The sequence below is a fragment of the Condylura cristata genome, unplaced genomic scaffold (assembly GCF_000260355.1).
Source record: "Condylura cristata isolate star-nosed mole 26May11 unplaced genomic scaffold, ConCri1.0 scaffold00026, whole genome shotgun sequence".
Taxonomy (NCBI): Eukaryota; Metazoa; Chordata; class Mammalia; order Eulipotyphla; family Talpidae; genus Condylura; species Condylura cristata.
This window is the reverse complement of record NW_004567127.1, coordinates 5,098,958-5,117,637: the sequence shown is the minus strand read 5'-3', so window position 1 is coordinate 5,117,637 and position 18,680 is coordinate 5,098,958.

The following is an 18,680-nucleotide window of genomic DNA, read 5'->3' as shown; positions in this document are numbered from 1 at the left end:
CTGCCAGCGCTCGTCCCTGGCACCGCGGGGCCGTGGCTGCGGGCGCAAACGCGGACGCCCGGACTTCGGGCCGTCCCGAGAACGGGAACTCCGCCGCCCGAGAGCGCGCGGCTCCCCCGGACTCGCCGCCCGCCCGGGCTCCCGCACCCTCTCGGGACACTCTCCCGCCGGCACTGCACCCGTGGGCGCCCGGGATGCCAGGCTGTCTCGCCACCCGGGCCCCATGCACGTTCGCCCCGCGAGCCCAACCACGCCGGTCCGCGCCCGCGGCCGCACTGCGCCCCTCTCGGGGCTCAGCTCGGGGCAGCCTGACTCACCGCTGCGCTCCCCTCCAGCTCCCAGCGCTCTCTGCTTGAGGGAGCTGGGAGCTGATTTAACACAGGCTTCTTAGGCCCCTCCCCCCCTGAGTCATGCCAAATCCTTTCCCCCACTTAAACCCTCCCCAGCTTCAGCCCCAGCCCCGCACCTGCAGGGACCTGGCCGAGGTGCCCGGATTGGGGGTCCTGTGGCCTAGCTAGAGATCTGTCTTTCCGTAGAGGGCTGGCTTGACCCATGGAGGAAGGGTTCACATCTCCAGAGGTCAAAGGGAAAGACCCAGGGTCAGGAGGCCAACTTAGCTTTAAAGAGCCACTGGGGCTTTCTGGCAGAGTAGATTGGTCAGATGCCAACGAGGCTCAGAGTTGCCCCCAGCTCCCAGCTCTTCTACAGCTTTTGCCAACTGCCAGGGCCTAGCGTGTGGGCAGGGGTCTGCAGCAGTTACCCTCTTGAGCCCTCTGTGGCTCAAGCCGCTAGAGGCTGCCAAGCAAAAAAGCAGAGATGTTTCCTTCAGGACACCTCTGTCTCTTCAGAAGAAGTGAGGACCCAGCAGCATCTCTCCAGTGAGTGAGGGCCATGGCTTGAAGAACCAGAACCAGCTAGAAGGCCCCAGGCAGGACAGTCTGAATCTGGCTTAGAGACAAGGAGCAGAGAGAAGCTTTGGCTACCAGTTCTTAGACTCAGGGCCTTAATTTGAGGCATTGCTTTCTGGAAGCTTCTGGGGTCTTTGCCCCTGCTAGAATTCGAGGCAGAATTGTATGTCTGTGTGCAGTGGGTGTGTTTTTCTGGGAGGAGGCTCTGTAGCTTTCAATAGTTGCATCAAGACTGCCCCAGAGAGGGGGCCTCTTCCCTACCCTAGACCCTACCCAGTGCCTCTTTATCCCCAGACTGGAAGAGGTAGGTCTCCTGGCTGGCCCTCCAGAACTTCTTGGGTTCCAGTGAATTCCGAGCTTGCAAGTAACTGGCTTGACCCACGGACTTCCCTTTCCCACTCTAAGCGCCAAACTAGCAAGGCAGAAATAAATACTCTTGAAGTTAGATTTCTTTTTGCCAAATATGTATCATTAACTATAACAATGCACTTTGAAATTTCACATCCCTTCTCTCTTTTGGTGTTGAGCTCACTGATGTCTTTGCTCCTTCCTCAGACCATTTTGTTTTGAGCTCCTGTGCAGCACTGATTGGGCAAAGAGGAAGGGCTTAGTGAGGCTCAGTGACTCCTGCTTGAAGGCTGTGGGCAGTCCTTCGTGGTGAGCAAGGTGAGACCTGCTCAGGCACTTCCAGCTCCCTTAACTCAAATGGGTCTGAGGTCTTCACTTATTTCTGTTTTCACCTTTGCCCCCTCCCTAAATTCATCCTTGTTATGCCTAGCCACGAGGCAGGAAGAAAGCCCCGGAGCTGGAGACGGGCTTTAGCTATGTTCTGACTTCATTGCTTCCCACAAAGACCCCTGCACTTCTGAGTTGTTCAGAAAAGTGTGGCGAATGAACACTCTGGAGCTGGGTGCATGGGGCTGGGGACCCGGTAAGACCGTCTCTGCAGAAGCAGCATCAGAATCAGGATGACCCATTCGGAGATTATCGCTGACAATTAAAAGATTTTCTGACAGTGGGACAAATTCACTCATCAATCATGTCATGTGCAAACTTGTCTGAACGCGCCAGCCCTAAGTCTTATAAAATAGCTGTCCGAGACTGCGGCAATGAAGTCGAAGCCCTTAGAATGACAGAAAATTTGGTTGTCGAATGCGAAGCTTTTGTATGTGTCCTTGTGGCATTACCCAGAAGGACAAAGGATTTGGGACACTTGTGGTTCTTTTTCATGTGGCATGTAAGAGGGAAATTTTAAAACGATGTAAGCAGAATTTTAGCTTACTGTTGATCATATTCTGATGGCACATGTTGGTTTAATAAGAGTGCCTTTCCACCCCTGACTAGCTCTGTGACTGCCCCTGGACTTGAAAGGTCTTGAGTCAAGAAGAACTAGTAAACTATAAACAATAAATAATCCAAAGATTAGTTGAGGGTCTACTGTGTGCCTGGCGCTGCTGCTTGACCACGGGCTTTGCTTTCAGAGAGCTGTGGCTCTAGAATAATCCAAAGACTGGCGCTCAGTAAGTGTTCAACAAATGCTGGCTGCATCCAACGAAGGTCAGAGCCATTTGTGGCTGTCAGACAACCTTCCACATTGGATGGGTTTCCAGAAGGTTCCAGATCAGTTTGGCCTTAGCACAGACACTATAGTCAGGTGTTTCTTCTCTTGCTTCTTCCACTTTCACAAAGGGTCCAGAAGGAACTCACCTTCTCCTGGGTCCAGACCCTCACAGCCTGGGCCAGCAACATTTATAGAAATGCAAAGCAGCTGCCAGGTCATTGGGCCACAGAAATGGTGCAGGCGAGCAGCGGATAAGGATGTTTTTCTGTACTAGATTTTCTCGAAAGAGCTTTTTATCCAGGGTATCAAAATAACCAGCAGCTGATGCATTTGCTGCTTTGGAGGACAAATTGCGGTGCGTGCAATAATTGTTGTTATTTCTGAGGACTCAGAAGCTTGCAGCCATCGAGTGCCTCATCAACAGAGATACTCAGCTCCGTGCAAAGCTCTGCCCCTCTCCTGCTTCGTCCCAGAAGGCCAGGACAGAGTGCACATTGCTATTTTAAACACCAGGAGGCTCAGCAGCAAACTGCCAGGATGGATACAATAGCTGGGTCTGCTGGCAATATGTGCGAGGCAGAAATATCGTCCCAGTTGCGGGAGGAAGTGATCGCTTTGGCTCAAAGATTCCCCCCCCCCACTTCCTTCTCATCAGAGTTGGAGCAAAACTTCAGAAGAGGAAATGAGATGCACAGTCATGGAATCCCTGAGCGGCTCACCCTGCCACCCCACCTCAGGCCTTCTTCTCTCCCCTCTGAGTCCTCCAGTGTCCCTATCTCCATGGGTCCCTCTCTTTTCCTTGTGAACTCCTGCTGTCCAACCCCTGGATTTCTCAATTTCCTTTCACTAGTGAATTCCTCAGCACAACGCTCTACACCCACATTTCCTTGGCTCCCCTACACTTCCTGCAATCTGATGCCTCTTTCCTTCCGCTCTCCTTCCCTTCCCACCAGGGAACTGGTATTTTCTTCTTGGAGGCTGCCAGTTGCAGCATCACTGTGCAGCCCCATCTCACTGGCACTGGGCAGGGAATTTTGCAGGTATCACCCATTCCTGAAGAAGGAACCCAGCGCCCTGAGGCCAGGTGGGCTGCGCCAGCCTCAGCTCCCCCTGGGTGCTCCAGCTGGGCACAGCAGCTCTCCTCCCCAGGCTTCGGTGGTGGGGCTCTCTTGCTTCGCCAGTGCCTGCCCCGAATTCTCTGGCTGCCCTCAAATGCTTGCGCCTCCCGAGGCTCCTTCAGGCCTGCCGTCTGCTGCCTGCAGTCTTCCAGATATTCCTTCCTCATTTTATGATTTCAGCTTATAAGCTGCTCTCTGTGTGCAAAGTACCACCCGAGGCCCTACAGTAGATTGTCTGCATGGGTCCTGCTGAGGACGTGCCACTTCTGACCCTCAGTGCCTCCACCAGGACCAGGGGGCACCTGGGCTGATCTCCTTGGAACCTGCCTGGGAAATGCCCTGGGGCCCGGCGCAGTTCATCTCTCTTCCAGCAGGGGCGCTGCAGCCCAGGGAAGTCACCAGCTTGGACCTGGGGAGCCTCGGTGGCCATCTCCAGTACATGATATGACCTTGGGAGAAGAATCTCTCCTCTCTGAGCTGTAATAACTATCATTACTTATAATTATAGAATAAAGTATATTAAATAATTTATGAGCACCTGGGCCAGTCCTATTATAGATACTGGGGGTTAAGCCAGTGAACAAAACAGCCTCGTCACATGGAACTTCACATTTTAGTGAGTTGCTGTATCTATTTAATACATGTTCATTGAATGCTCATCGTATGCCAGGGCACACAAAAAGAAAATCATAATATTGGTGAGCTTGGCTTGGAAAGGGGGGGTGGGGGCGGGGGCGGAGATACGGAAACCGGCAATGATGATACAGGCAGTGTTCTTCTTTGTGCAAAGAACGTCCTAGTGGATGGCGTCTACCTTCCTTCTTCCAGCCCACAGAACTGTGAGCCTTCAGCTTTTCAGACTGGTCTCACCCCGTCCCCTCCAGTGACCCTTTGACAGGTAGGGTTCTGCGGTGCTGAGGCAGGCAGGACCTCACACCTCCCTTTGCAATGTTTCCGATGAAGAGGTGGGACAGGTAGCAAAGAACAGGAAGGCAGGTGGATTCTTGTTTCTTGGGTCACTCTCTGGCGCCTCAGTGGGGCAGTTCAAGGCACTCGTCGCTCTTTTCTGGGGCAGGATATGTGTTAGGTAGAAGGAGAGAAAGATCAACAAGAAATATCCCGTCATATAGAAGCTTGCTGCCAATGGAGGCAGACAGACAGGTCCCAGGGAAGACGGGAACACAGAGCGTCTGCTGGTCTGGAACTTCAGGGTCTCTTCATGGCAGTTACACTTCCAGAAGTTCCATATTTCGAGTGACTCATCAAGCCCAAGTCATCCTGCCCCTTCATCATCTCCTCTCGCTATTTCCTGATCTTTGCTAGTTTGCCACTTGGTGAATGTCCTCTGTCCTGTAGCAAGCTGTGCCATCTCCGGCACCTTCAGCACAAGCACCCCACCTAATCCTTTATCTGTGCACTCTTCTTCCTTTGAGACCCATCTCTTAGAACCACAGATGTTGTTTCAGATGGGATGCTTCCCCTGACCCCCCAAGTCAAGGCTGGATGCTCTTTCGAGGTCCATTGGTAGCACTGTACTCATGGAACAGATGCTGGATAAGTCTTTGTAAGTGAGAGTGCCTGCGCTGAACTTTGACACGTGAGTGGAGCCAGGATGTTGGGAAGGGCATCGTTCAGACAGAGGGGCAGCCTGAACTCAGAAGAGTATCCACTGTAGCCAGTTTGGATGAAAACAACAGGAAGTGGCGGGAGATAAAGCCAGAGCAGTCACGGGGGACCCCAGGGTGCGGGTGGATTCTAGGGGAGCACCAAGAACCTGGGGCTGTAGTCATCCTGCCAGTCTAGCGGGATGGGCATGCCTCAGTGCTGTCTCCCCTGAGCAGAGATGGAGCAGGGTGTTTGTCCACCAAGTTCCATGCAAGGTTAGTTGGCGGCTGTTGCAGAGAAGGAGAGAGTAATCCCTGCCCACTCGTGGCTTCCTGCTCCACTGTGCCCCAGGCACGTGCAGAGAAAAGCCACCAGCCCGCAGCAGGGCCCACCGGATGGTGGCCAACACCTACCTGCCGGCGCCTCTCCTGGAGCCCCCGATTTTCATTCTCTCTCCCCGGTCTGCCTGCTTGGATTAGACATGCAACTCATGCCCAAAGGAACTGTGAAGGGGGCATCGGGAGTTGAGCCTACAGGGGAGAAACATCTAAAGTAAATTTAGGGGAGAAATGTGTCAGGATGTGGAAAATAGTTTTATGGGAGATGGAAAATAGTTTTATGGGATAAGGGGCTTCTGGAGGCCCCCCTGGATTCCTGATTGGCCTGACCAGGTAAATGCTGGTGCCAGCGGTGGGGTGTCTAAAACTGGCCCTTTGTGATGGGCTGGGAAACAGGGCTCCAGCTTAGTGGAATGCTCAGGGTCATGTGCACAGCACCAAGGTCTAGTGGCCAGAGAAGACATCAGCATGGGGGTCTGCAAGCCGCCCCAGGCTGCAGGACCCGCAGCACTGTCTTGAGGTCTTTCCTGAGATTCCCTCCCAGCAGTCTCCTATTCTTGGTCCTCCTCCAGGCTGGCCCAAGCCAAACTTGGGACATCTCTCAGAGGCCTGAAGCCAGGGAATCAGGCCCATCAGCGCTGTGCTCGCGACCTGACTGATTCTGTGCTGCTCCCCACCTCTACAGGTGTGCCTGCGAGTAGGGCATCAGGACTCTGGCCCCGATCACCTGGCTTAACCTTTCCCGATCCCATGGTCCTCTGCGGAGGGGCATACTTCCTCCTCTTTTCCTTACTCAGAGCTTCTCTTCTGTCCCATCCTGAGCCTCTCTACCCTAGGTTTCCAGTGAAACACTATGGTCAGGACCTCCAAGACTGATTTTTGCTGTTTTAACTGGAGCTTAAGGATTTCAGAGCCATCCCCTCTCTTTTTATTTGTCTCCTGAGAATGCTGGGCTTTCAAGATTATTGTCTTGAAAAATCCTGTTCTCCATGTGGAAAGATGACTATTGACTCTTTCATTCTTCTTGCATTCCAGCTGCAACAATCCCAAAAGTCTCCTGAGAAAACCACATGTCCCAGCAGCATGGAGAATGGTGGGGAGTTGGATACTGATACTGAGAAATGCCAGAGAAACTATATATATACATACATACACACACATACACACACACACACACACATCTATCCTTACCATATTTATGCAATGGGCTACAGTCTCTACAGTCTACTGTCCGGACTATAAACCCCAGGAAGTTCCCACCTGGAGTATATGAGTGCTCAACACATGCATATTTATATTATATATCTGGACTTACCATATATGTAAACTTACCTGTGTATACATGCGTGAATGGAAGGTCAGAGTTTGACTACCCAGTGAGAGGTCACCTAGCTAGCAAACTGATGTACCTGTTGGCCTACAAAGCCCATATCCTCAGGGCTGTACCCACTGACTGCTATGTGGGAGAACTCTTAAAGAAGCCAGTTTCCAGTCTCTAATATTATTTTTCCTTGTGTGCGAGCATGGTGCAAGCTCAGATGTGGCCAGTGTTGTCCACGATGAAGCTGGCCATGCTCAGGGCCTTTCTCAGCTCAGAGCTGCATCCTGGCTCTGTAAGCAACAGTCTGGGAACAGCAGGGTGTCGCTGGGACCCCTGCAGTTTCCTGTGTGTGTGTGTGTGTGTATGGGGGTCCTGTAGGCTGGGGTGCTGCAAGGGATGCAGAGGAGAGATGAACATCACTCCTGCCAATCGCACCTTCTGGACAAAAGTCTAAGTTTTAGCAAGATTCACCTTCTGAGAGGCTAGCCAAAATTGCCTCCCTCAGGGGGACTCACGGCCCCTCTGGCCTCACGCCTCCCCTGGAAATGACCCGGAACATTCACTGGCTCTGAGCTGAAATGGACTGAAACCCCCACATTTGCTCAGGGCTCCACTTCCGTGGGCAACAGGGCTGAAGAGGACGAGCTAACGTGTGAATAGAGTGAAGGAAGTAACTGGGGGACACAGGAGCTCTGGGGACCCTGAAATCCTTTCTCATTTGTCCACAGACAACTTCAGTAGACTCGCGTGAATTCTGCTCCGTACCTTGGGGCCTTGGCACGAGCCCTCCCTACCTGGGACTGTTCTGCCTCCCCTTTGCTACGCTGGCCCGCTCCTCTCTGAGGCCTCAGCACCGACAAAGACCTACAAAGGTGAGTGACTGCCCAAACCGGGGTGGTGGGGCTGCCCCGTGGCCCAGTGATTGGGCTGCTATAGCACCAGCTTGGTGCTTTCTCCCCTCCCCCAACAAGCCTCTCCCTGGCACCCAGAGCCACACCGGCACCTCACGCTCGCTTACCTGCGTGTTTACATGTATGCTTTGCACTCTTTATAGCTTTACATGGATGTATGTAGAACACATAAAACCACAAGCTTAGATTTGCCCTAGGGAAAGAAAAGAAAAGCAAAAAAGCCCAGTCTTTACAAAGGTCTGGATTCCTAATGCTAGTTCCTTTGCTTGCTGAATCTGAGCCTGGCACCCTAGGGCAAAGTGATGCCTGCAGTGAGGTGCAGGGGAGGGCTGTTTAGGGGGTGCTCGCTACAGATTTGGGTGTGCTGCCTCCTCCTCCACACCCCGCGCCCACATGCCTCTGTTGGCATCCACATCCCCCTACCTGCCTGTCCTGGGCAGAGCAGGAGGCAGCAGTCCCAGCGGAGGCCTGGGACTGTGACAAGGTGCAAGGACAGGAGCTACGAAGTGTGGGGGCAACCAGGAGGAGGGGCCAGGACTCTCCCCCCAGGCCTCGGCTCCTCCCCTCCGGTGGGTGGGCAGTGCTCCCTGTCTCTGCTCGCTCTCCGCTGGCCTGTGAGGTTTTTCGGGGATGGGGAGTCATTTATCGCATGCTAATTTTAAAAGTTGCCCACGTGCAGAGACTTTGATCTTCAGCAATTTGATCTTCTGCCTATTAGCATCACATTATACAACCTCTGACAGATTAATCACAGCTATTGTTGTACTGTTTATTCTATACACTGTGTAATTTTACTTTCAAAGTGTAATTTTAATTAAGAGGGAAGTGCATTAGGGGAAGGCATTCTCCTGACAGACAGGCTGCTCTGGCCCTGGCAGGTGTGGCCCCAGTGGAGACTTCCCGCAGAAGGAGCTGGGGAGGAAGGGGCCCAGCATATAATGTAATGGGAGGACTGGGGTCATTTGGTGGAAGCTGAGATCTATTCTTACAGGGGCTTTCGTACTTGTTTTAAAAAATAAGCATGGCTTTGTATTGTGTGGCTTAAAGAAGGTGCTAGAAAGTCTGGGTAGGAATAGAGTTTGAGTCTGTGGCTGTCAAAGTTCCTCTGCTTGAGTGCCCTGGGCCTGAGCCACATTGCCTTTGCAATTTGGGTCAAATTGCTTAATCTCTCCAAGCATCAGATTCTTAGGAGGAGGAAGATCCCCACTAGGGGTAGACATGGGGGTTTCGCCAAGGCAGTGCAGGTAAGCTTCTTCGGGCTGGCTCTTGGCACATAATGAATATTTAATGAAGGGATCCTTATTTGATCCCACCTGCATTTTCTTTCTTTCTTTTTTTTTAAGGTTTTATTTATGCAAACAGAACTGGGGTACAGGCCAGAGGCGCAGGGGCAGCGAGAGGATTCACCAGAGACAGAGTGGGGAGCAGAACAGGCAGGTTGATGAAGTACACTGCTGAGGGGGGCAGCAGGCGAGACGGGAGAGGTCTGCTGCGCCCTGTGGGTCACCTCCATGGCGGGGATTGAACTCGTGCTCAGGCGACTTGGCTTTAGCTTTGCAGTGCATTGCAGCGCTCCGACCCGCTGCGCCACCAGGGAGGGCCCCCACCTGCGTCTTCATCTGCCCACATCAAACTAGGTGGGACAAAGAGGAGAGAGGCAGATTCAGCCAAAGGGACAGATTTGCAGCAGGCCCACCCTGGTTTGGAATGAATAATCACTTCAAAACCACGGAATCCAGAAACACATTTCAGCATCACCATTCCCCTCAAGTTCGGGAGCCAGAGCCAGATACCAAGTTGTTGGAGCAACAATTCAATTTTTTGAAAAAAGAAAAACATTTTGTGGTAAGGGAAAAAATGCTTGCACAGAGGCCCAAGAAGAAAAGCTCCTATGTGGTGTGGTCCCCCTGGACTTGGAGGAATACAAAGCTGCTTTGCTACCAAGGTCTTAGGATGTGGGGGAGAGTTGGCTGAGCCCTTGCAGCTGGTGCGTCAGTTCCAGAATTCTACTGTCGGGCCCGATCGTGTGATTAGGTGATGAGGAACCTCTCTAAGGCCTTGGAAATGAGTCTGTGTTGTCACAGCAGAGTAGAGATGCTGAAGGACTCGTATCCCTGTGGTAGACTCTAGAATCCATCAGGTTCCTCCAGCCAACAACTGCAGAAGTGAAAAAGGAGGAGGAAGAGAGAGAGGAGGAGGAGGAGGAAGAGGGAAAAAAGGAAAAAGACCCTGGAGTTCCTCCAGGGTAAAACCACCATTCTCACTTAAAATTCGATAGTAAGTCCCATCATGATTAAAATTCGACGGCTAATCCGATGCTTTTGTGACGTTGGAATCTTGTCATTTCAAGCGTTGAGTCCTCTGCGCCCAGGTCTTCAGCTTCTCCATCTCTCTCCATCAGAGATCTGAGGATATACAGTACCTGGCAGAACTGGTCTCCAGGCATCACTGTTAGAGGGGATGGAGTAAAGCCACCCCACGAAACGGGCACCGAGTCTGGCATCACCCTTTACAGGGAACTCTGCCGTAGTGGCACTGAAATACTATTTTTTATAACAGCTGGGATCTGTTAGGATGGAATAAAGGTATAAAAGGGGGTAAAAACTGAAGACACACATATGGCATTGTCATTAATGGAATTTAGAATGCAGCTAATATATGAAACAGGCTGTGTGTCCGGGAGCAGTGCACAAAGTCACATTGTTCCAGCTGGGACTTCAGCAGGCTTCCTGAGCTCTGTGCGTGTGTACAGGGAGAGACAGGACTGGTTTGCACTGGAAGAGAGAGCGGCTCACCCAGGACATCAAGTGCAGTATTCGCAGATTTCTCAACAGAGGAATGAGGCACAGATTATGCCTTTTTATGGGGACATTTCTTTTCCAATGAAAAGAAAATCATCAGAGACACTGTCTCAGTTAACGTTTTTATATGCTTTGATACACTTTTTGACACTTTTATGTAATACAGATATTCATTTAAACATCAGAAAGAAAAGCTAACACGATTTCAGTTTATTCTACACATTTTTTCAATACTGGGTCCTGGTAAACATTACAAGCTGTGCCTTACTTAGCTCTGAGAGTTGCTATTTGGCTTCAAAGACTGTGAATCTCTTTAGCAATTTTATTTTTTTCCTATCAGATGAGGAGAGGCAGGTCTAAACTTCCTGTTGCTTCTCGCCACTTTGTCGCACATGGGAAATTTCCGATCACTAAATGTCTAAGGCGGTGGTCAGGCTTCCGCTGACCCCGAACTAGGTCTAAGACGAAAGTCACAAAAGGTGGCCATTGGCCAAAATTTGCAGAAGTCAGAGAGAGGGCTGTGCTAGTCGTTTCAAATGGCAATTTTAAAAGGTACAACTACTAATAAAAACCTACTAAGTGACAGTCAGGCACTTTGCAAATTTAAAGCATGACATAAAAATGCTTATACAAATGATGCTAGTTGGCGTGCTAGGAGACAAAGGGGCGTGTCGGCACCATCTGTTTTTAGCAGTGCAAGCCACGGGGAGCAGCTCGAAGAATGCTTTGCAAGAATGACACAAAGCTGGCAGGGCAGGAAAACACCAGCAAGACAGAGGGGAGTAGGTATAGGCGAGCGGTCCCTGCTTGGTAGGTGTCTCTCTCTCTCTCTCTCTCTCTCTCTCACACACACACACACACACACACACACACACACACTTATGAGGAGGCTCCCCCCCCCCCAATTTCTCTTAATAACTTTTCCCCTTAAATTTGGTTATGGATCAGATCCAGCAAAGTTAAGGTGATGGAGGCTGTTTGCAACTTTGACAGAAGATGCTCCTTTATTATTTCTTAGAACTGGCTTACGCAAAACCATGAAGGAGGCAACACCCCCTTTACACCGCTCCCCGTCTTCTCTTTGTATCCCCTCCAAGGCCCTCACGCAGCCACAGTGCCCCCTGCCTGGACTGGGTAAGAGACAGGGAAGAAAGCAATGTGTTGGGAGTCAAGAGGCTTCCCTTCAGATCTCAGACGACTTGAATATTCTACATCTCCTTGGGCAAGTTCTCCTACCTCTCTGGACCTTGTTTTTTCCAATTGCAACAAAAGGCTTAGAATTGCTGATTTCAAGGGCGTCTTTGAATTGCTAGTCGCTAAAATAAATCAATCCACATTAAGCAACCTCTCTAGCGGGTATTTTCATTTGGAAGTAAGTTGCCCGAAAAGGGTAATGCAATGCTTATCCAAGAGGGATGACTCTTTAATGGTGAAATTTCAGGCATTTTGCCCGCTAAATGAAAAACAAAGTTCTTTTTTTGAAACTCTGTGTGTGTGTGTGTGTGTGTGTGTGTGTATTGCTAGGAGGGGATAACTTGGAGGGCTGAGAGCTTTTTCAACCTTCTGGTTGCCACACCAAAATACCCTGGTGTCCTATTTGATTTATTTTTTTTTCTACCTCAAGTCCAATTCATCAGCAAATCCTTGTGGTTCAAGGATGCATCTAGAACTACCTCCAGAATTGCTTGTGAGCCAAGAGAGCATCATCTAGTCTCCTACTTTCTCAGCATCTTGCTCTGCTGTCTCTTGCTCCCTCTGTCTGTTCTGAATACGAGCCCATCTGCTGGGCTCCTCTTCCCAGTGCCCTTTCTGGGGAGCCCAATCAGTCAGTATGAGCCAGACTATGCTGAGGTAACAAGCTACACCGAAGCCTCCATGACTCAACTAAGCTTATTCTTCCTTCAGCGAAGGGTCACATGACCCACATTTTGTTGAAGCAAGTCTGAGCAATACATGTGGTCACACAGAGCTTCAAAGGGACAAAGAAAGGCATCCTATTCTGTCCCAGAAAAGGGAAGACCGGAAATATTTGGCAAAAGACAAAATGATTACCACAGCTTCCATCTCATTCAGAGAATGCTGAAGCCCTGGGCACGTCCTCCAGGGCCTGCAGGGTCTGACTTCCCAACCTTGTTACCTGAAATGTCACGCTTCATTGGACTTTCCTTCCTCTATTTTACCACTTCACCTCCAGGCAGGTTCTGACCATCTCCCAACCCCAGGGCCTTTGCACTTGCTGTCCACGCCAGGATACCGTCTTCCCCAGGTGTTTGCACAGCTCACTTCTTGCTTCCTTCAACATTTGGCTCTTGTGTCCTCTTCATATTGACAACTTTCCCGACCCCTGGAATAATTAAAAACCACCCACAGGCACAGCCCAGCACTCCCTTCTCTGACTTCCTTGATTGTCTTTTCCTTCTGAACTCACTGCTTCCTCACACGGACCAGACTTCTGTATCTTGTGGCAGAGTATAATCACTGAAAGCACAGACTTCGTTACTGAGGTCTGAATCCGTCACTCCCCACTGCTGAACTGATGGTTTTGGCGAGCTGCTCGACCTCCCTGTACCTCAGATTCCTTGTGTGTAAACTGGGTTAGTGAGAGTGCTCACCTCATCGGCTGGTGGTGATGGTGGCTACAGCATGTAGAGCAGGGACTGATGCGTGGCGCTAGAACTTGCTATTGTGTTTGGTGTCTGATTTGCTGCTGACTGTTGGGAACTTAAGCTGCTGGGTCTCTGGGGGTGGGGGTCCAGCTGCTGTCCCTGGGCCAGGCGCACAGTAGGCGCTCCTCACAGGCCTGTTAAATGAATGAGCCAACTGACTTTGGTCTGTTTTAGTTCTGACCCCCAGAGCGGCGTCACTTAGAATAGATGAAGCACACATGTTGCTGCTTGAATACTAGCACGTTGCTCAAGCCAGCCTGTACTCGCTCCACTCCAGCATTTTCGTGACCCCAAAGCCCCCAGCCTCAGCATGGGGGGGAGGCAGAGGGCCCAGCCAGGCCCCTGAAACACCTGCCCCAGCCCACGCAGGGCGCCCCTGGGTGCCGATGTGTGGTAGAGGCTGTGGGTTCATTTCAGGGGCAGCAGTGAGCTGTGCTTTGAATCTTAGGCTAGGGATGAGGCACAGGGTGCAGGTGAAGCTGAGGCTGCCCTGGGATGGCGAAAACGTCACCAGCCAGCCTGCCTCTGTCCTGGCCTTGAGCGCTGCGCTCTGCCGTCAGGCCTGGCCCCGTTGGTCACTCACCACTGTCAGGGTTGGTTTCTGCGGGTCCCTGAGGTCGCTGCAGGGTCCCTCGAGGGGTCCAGCTGCTGTCCCTGGGCCAAGGAACAGAGCAGGTGCTCCTCACAGGCCTGCTAAGTGAATGAGCCAGCAGATGCAGTAGACGTCAAACACATGGAGTAGACGTCAAACAGCTCGGCCGCTCCCAGGGAGGGGAAGGGGGTTTTGAAGCCCATGTGGGAAAGTGTGGGAAGCGGCAAAGAGCTATCAGAACCTCATTTCCCCCTGTAATTGGACAAATTAATTTAACAGCACAAACTCGGGATGTCTTAACAAGGAGCATCTGGAGCCCCGGATCTGGAGCCTCGGCCGTCTGCCCTTCCCAGGTGGGTCGCTGCCCGCGGGCAGGAGAGAGGCGCCAGCGATCTCCGGATCTGAACCACCTCGGAGCACCGGTGCGGGCGCGCTCGTGGCTGAGGGTCACAAGCGGAGTGTAGCTATGGACACGTCCCCGGCAGCGAGACTCCAGGTAGGCTGTGCTCTTAAATCGGTTACTTATGGCGTCTTTGCGGAGGGCAGCGGTGAGGGAGACGCGAGGGAGCTCTGGGTGGCCTCCCGCGCTCTCCTTCTGGATGGATTCTGTTGCCAGCGTCTGCTCCCTGTGAGGTGGGGTGGGAAGCCTCTTTCCTGCCTGCGGGTCGTCTCTGCCCTCAGGCCCCAAATAGAAGAGCCTGTGGGAGCGTGTGCGCAGGAGATGGGAATGGCCTGGCTCCTTTCCATGCCACTTGGGAACCAGCCTCGGAAAACGCTGGAAGGTGTGTTTGCTGACAGGGACGTGTGGCCTGCACCTCGCTGGCGGGATCCCCCGCTCCCCCCAGTCCAGCCTACTTGCTCCTAGCCCTCCTCTGACCTGGAAACAGCCATGCTGTGACTGCGGGAGAGGGTCGGCCCCAAGGCACCGCAGCGAGCCGCGAACTTTCCTAGCCTCATCCTTCTAGACCTTTCCCAGCCCTGTGGCTGCTGGCAGGGTTAAATGAGATGGCTCCCATAAGGAGGCCCACAGAATTGATTCCTCTCAGGGAAGACTGACAGCACTCACGCAGGTGAGCCGGCATTTGGTGTCACCGGTCCTGGGAGTCACCGCCGTTGAGTGATGCAACGCAGAGCAGAAGCCGGTCCTCGAATGACATCCTTTCCTTCAGCGTTGCCGACGGTAGCTCTCTTTTCCTCGTTGACGTTATAATGCAAGACACTGAACGAAAGGATGTCACTAGAGGACCTGCTGTGTCTGAAGATGGATTTGAGCCAGGAGTTCCTAGAATCTGAGGCGCTGACTGACGTGGCTGCTGTGGCGCCGGGCTCCTGGCCAGATCCGGCCTCCGGACCGCCCTCGGGGGAGAAGCTCCCCGGGGCGAGGGCCCAGAGCTCCTTGCAGTCACGCCAGGTGGCTTCACCTGCTCCTTCCAGGAACACTCTGCTTCATACCTGAGAGGGCGGCTGGGGTGGCGGGACAGGGCAGAGTTTCCCTTCCCTTTATTTTGCAAAGGCCAAAGCTGCTTTTTGCCCTGGTTGGGCCTTTGACCATGTGTTTAGGTCGTGGTCACATTCACTAGGCCTAGAGCTCTTGAGCTGGAAGAGATCATTCTTCAAAGATAACTAGGCCTGCCCCTGGCAGAAGAAACATTGGAATTCCCAGCCGCTTCGAGAGAAAATTCCTAATAAGCACAAGTTTAGTTTCCAGGACCGATTCAATATCAGCTTTCATGAACAGCTCAAACACAATTTCCAAATCAACAAATCAGAATCGTTCACAGAGAGGCAATGCCCAGTTGGGCATCTCTCCTCATGGCCTCCGCGTGTGGGGCGGGAGTGGGGGGCATGTGCTCGTTGGTGCCCTGAGCGTGTCCTGGGCCTGACCTTTCATCTAATGGAAGCAGATGGGATTGAAATGGAATTTTGTTTGTTGGCTTAGGAAGCTTCGGCTCCTGGAGTCTTTGTGCTGTCAAGTTGCTGAAGGGCCATTTATTTATGGAGTTTGTTGTCCGGGGAGCAGCACAGTCTGGGATGGTGGATTTAAAGAAATTTATTCCTACAGGAATGGCCTCATTTGGGAAAAGATTGTTAGGAAACATTTTAAGCTTCTGCTACTGTAATGTGGGCTGTGGATTGGGAGTTTGTGTGTGTGTGGTGTGTGTGTGTGTGTGTGTTAAGGATATTACCAAGGCTTTACTTAACAGAAAAAGCCATAGACTCCAACCCAAAATAAGGGTGATTTTTCACACCATAAATACAGTTGGCAATGTCCCTTTGAGTGTCCTCAATTTTGAAACTATAGTCCGCTGGTCTTAAATTCAGTGTACATACGTGATTTCAGGGATGACTCACTGCACTGGAAATCAAGGTAAAGCTATAATTACTTAATTAGAAGACAGTTCTATAAAGTAGAGCAACCATTTCTATAAGGGCTGAGTTTTGGAGTTTAAGCTATATAAGGTATGTATTTTCATCTTACTGAATTCTACCTTCCAATTTATATCCATTTGGGATATAAATTTCATGGCTGCTTTACAAACTAGAGGAGAAAGCTTTCATCGTACAAAAAGGAAGGATGATATCCAATATATATAAAATTTAAAAAAAGTATGCTCGGTGTATCAAGTTATGGACACAAATCACAGTGTCAGGGTGGCCGACGTGTCTGCGACCATGTGCAATGCTCCTTTCTGTCTGAGGGGTTTGTTGCTGAGATTTAGCCTGGTCCCCACCTGCTCCAGAGTCGATGTGGTAGCCACATGCTCTCGTGGTGGCTGCCAAGGGCCTCCACCTAGGCTGAATAGCCCACCTGGGCCTGAGGCGACCTTCCTGGGGTGTTTCTGTTGCTCTGGAGCACAGGCTTGTCTGGAGATGGAGCCTCCCGACAGAGAGAGAGCCAGAGATACTGGGAGAGAAACAAGGTGGCGATGAGGACTCTGTGCCCCGTGCCCAGCTCTGCCTGAGGCTGGACCCATGACTTAGGCACTTTGGTTTTGCCATAGAAGGAGGGAGGGAGGGAGGAGAGGAGGGTGAGGGAGAGGTTGAGTGAGAGAGGGACAGAGTAATGGGAGAGAGAAGAGGAGCAGAATGGGAGGAAGAAGGGGCGGGGGAGGAGAAGGTGCTTCCTTCTGGTATCTTCATAGAGGAAAATATAAAAAAACAAGGACATCTTGCCATTTGCGACAGCTTCAATGAGCCTAGAGGGTGTTATGCTTAGCGAAATAAGTCAGAGAAACACAAACATTGTACGATTTCACTCTTGTGTGGTAGGCAAAGAAACAAAACAAATGCATGAACAAACAAACCTTTGGATTACACAAAAAAGTGGCTGTCAGAAGAGAAGAGGAAAGGAGAAGAAGGCAAAGGGGCTAAAGGCATCGATTGTATGGTGAAGGCTGGAAACTAGACTTTTTCTTTTTTAAAGATTTATTTATTTGCGCGTACAGAACTGGGGTACAGGGCAGAGGTGTGGTGGGTGAGGGGATTCACCAGAGAAAGAGTGGGGAGCAGAACAGGCTGACTGGTGAAGCACACTGCTGAGGGGAGCAGCGGGCGGGTCAGGAGAGGTCTGCCGCGCCATGTGGTCACCTCCGGGGCGGGGATCGAACTCATGCTGCAGTGGCTTTAGCTTCTCAGTGCTGCGCTTTAACATGCTGTGCCACCAGGGAGGGCCCAGGAAACTAGACTTTTGGTGATGAACATGATGCTATTTTACAGATGTTGATTTATAAGGCCGTGCCCCTGAACCCGACATAATGTTATGAGCCGTGTTATGTCAGCTTCAGAAAGGGCACTTGTCCCTCCATGAGGACGCCACCCTCATGAGCTCATCTACACCCGATGAGCCCATGGGCCCCACCTCCAAATACATCATGATGCACACTAGGCTTTTCCATTTTTATGAATTTTGGGAGGAGACCAGTATTTAATTCATAACCATCTGCCGCTGGACTTGTAAATTACATGGTCCCATAAATTAATGTTTTGCTTTCGACTAATTTACGGTGTCACTTTAGCTGATCCCTACCTGAGAGAGCAATACATCTTGGCGACAGGCATGTTTGAACCTCACCCATTAAGAATTTCCATTTACTCCAGGATGAAAGCGATTTCTCTCTCTTTCCTCTGTTTTCCTTCCCCGCCTCCTAAGCACAGGTGTGCCCCAGATTGGAAGACTCTGAATCAGAGCCTTGGAGTCTAAGTTGCTTTGTATATCTGCTTCCTGGCTAGAAGGGAACTCAACCAGTTACTCAATAGAAGGGCTGTGAAAAGATCTGGACTAAGCTCCACTTCCATTTTACTGCAGGTTTCCTACGTGACTTCTACAATAAATCTTCATGTGCTTCGCATTTATTTTGGGTCGTAACTGGCTCCCTAGAATCAGCCCCATAAAGGTTACCATAACCTGCTGAAATAAAACTGTCTGAAATAAAAAAGAATTTGGGGTAACCAGAGGGAAGTTTGAATGTGGCATTAGATAGCCAGGGTTAGTTTGCGCCCAAATATTCCAACTCTGCAGGGTATTTGTATCTGTGGGTCCATAGTTAAAGCTGTGGCATTGGCTCAGGTGGCTGCTGCTCCTACATGGCTGTGGTCTCTGGCGGCGTGGCTGGTCTTGTTTCCAGGGTGGGTGGGAGGCCTGCAACCTTGGGCTTTGCGGGAGCTAAAAAAGGAATGTGGCAGGTGGTAAGAAAAGATTGGATTTGAAGTCAGACGGATCTGGGTTCTAACGTGAACGCCAGTATAGAGAAAATCATTTCTCTGAGTCTCAGTTTCTTCACCTGTATTTGAAAATAATAGGAATCATACCCCAGAGGGCTGTTACGATGATTTTAAAGTTCCCATAGCAGAGCCTGCCA